The following is a 1842-nucleotide window of genomic DNA, read 5'->3' on the forward strand; positions in this document are numbered from 1 at the left end:
AACGGATTTATTATGGAATTCTTTAGTTAATTGTTTAATACTTTAGTGTGTGATGATTGCATGATATCTAGTATTGGTTGTGCGTATTCGTCTTATATGCGTCACGAACATATAAGATAGGGTGTTAATCTCTTGTGAAGCGATGGTCGATCTTGAGATTTAGAACTTGCCATGCTACCATAGGTTCGTGTACGTTGTGCATGATTAGTGGGTAACTCTAACAGTTTTATTTGCCCTATGTAATCAAAAGGAATAACTTGTGCTTAAATCGTTGTGTTGTCAATTTCTGTAGACATATAGGAACTCAACATAATTGATGACTATTCAACTTCTATCTTAATTGTGGATGCTTGGTAGAATGGTATTAGTACAATGAAAGTTGGCTTTTATCAGTTTCATGTTATTCGATTAATGTCATCACTGTCGCATGCTAAAGGTAATAACAATGGCTATAGAAGGAAGTAATAATGAAGTTGTGATCTCATGAGTGTTTTATTATTGATAAATTGAAGTGTTAGTTAAGTGGTTAATTAAGTAGTTAATTATAGTTAATATTTAATCAACAATTTTAAGTGTTATTATCTTAACATTGAGAAGTAATCATACATTGGTGAGTGAGTTTAATTAGACAAAACTTAGTCTGAGTCTCTGAGGGAACGAACTAGAAAGTATTCTATATTATTTGCGAATGTGTATACTTGCGTGAATATTAGTGCGTGATTTCGCCCTAACAAGTTTTTGGCGCCGCTGCCGGGGACTCGGCGTATTTGTTTAGTTTATGTACTTACCATCATTGGTCATTAGGACTCAGTGATTAAGACATAGTAGTTACTTACTCTTTTCGGTTGTGTTTCAGGTACTTTAGCAAGCGTTTATGCAAACTCGTTCTCGTGCTCGCAAGAGGACCTCAGATACAGCTGAAGAGAAAGACGAAGTTCTTGATACTCCGGAGAAGTTAGATTTTGAGGATTCGGATTCAGGAACTGAGCAGAAAGAACCAGTAAACATGGGAGATCGTATTGTTCAAGCTGATCCAGCTCTTATGGATTTTTCTCGGCCTAAAATTGATGACATTCAGTCAAGCATCCTTCATCCGGCTATTCAAGCTAACACCTTTGAAATCAAGCCGGGCACTATTCAGATGGTGCAGAATTCTGTTTCTTTTGGAGGAGCGGCAACTGAAGACCCCAACATGCACATAAGGAATTTTGTCGAGATCTGCAGCACTTTTAAGTATAATGGCGTGACTGATGAGGCTATCAAGTTGAGGCTTTTCCCATTCTCACTGAGGGATAAGGCAAAAGACTGGTTACATTCTGAACCAGCTGGGTCCATCACTACGTGGCAAGATCTTGCGCAAAAGTTTCTGGTGAAGTTTTCTCCAATGGCAAAGACTGCTACTATGAGGAGTGCTCTTACTCAGTTTGCGCAACAACCTACAGAATCTATGTGCGAGGCTTGGGAACGCTACAAGGAAATGTTGAGAAAATGTCCACATCATGGAATGCCGGATTGGATGGTAATCACTGGTTTTTATAATGGTTTGGGGGCCCAATCTCGGCCCATGCTCGATGCAGTAGCTGGAGGCGCCTTATGGGCTAAAAGCTATACTGAGGCATATAATTTTATCGAGACGATGGCTGCAAATGAGCATCAAAACCCAACTCAGAGGATGATGTCAGGCAAGGTAGCAGGTATTCTGGAAGTTGATGCAGCCACCGCTATTGCAGCCCAGCTCCAAGCGCTATCAATGAAGGTTGATTCTTTGGCTACGTATGGAGTTAATCAAATAGCTATTGTTTGTGAGCTTTATGCAGGTTCTCATGCTACGGATCAGTGTTC

The 1842-nt window shown here is 39.7% G+C and overlaps 1 non-coding gene across 1 annotated transcript; it reads right to left on the reverse strand.

Annotated features, from left to right (window-relative positions):
- Positions 1-1399: 1399 nt before the first annotated feature.
- On the reverse strand, positions 1400-1506 carry LOC141681366 (small nucleolar RNA R71). Its single transcript, XR_012558805.1, has one exon. It is a non-coding gene; the product is annotated as a small nucleolar RNA R71 (small nucleolar RNA).
- Positions 1507-1842: the final 336 nt, after the last annotated feature.

The sequence above is a fragment of the Apium graveolens genome, chromosome 8, assembly GCF_009905375.1.
Source record: "Apium graveolens cultivar Ventura chromosome 8, ASM990537v1, whole genome shotgun sequence".
NCBI classification, from domain to species: domain Eukaryota; kingdom Viridiplantae; phylum Streptophyta; class Magnoliopsida; order Apiales; family Apiaceae; genus Apium; species Apium graveolens.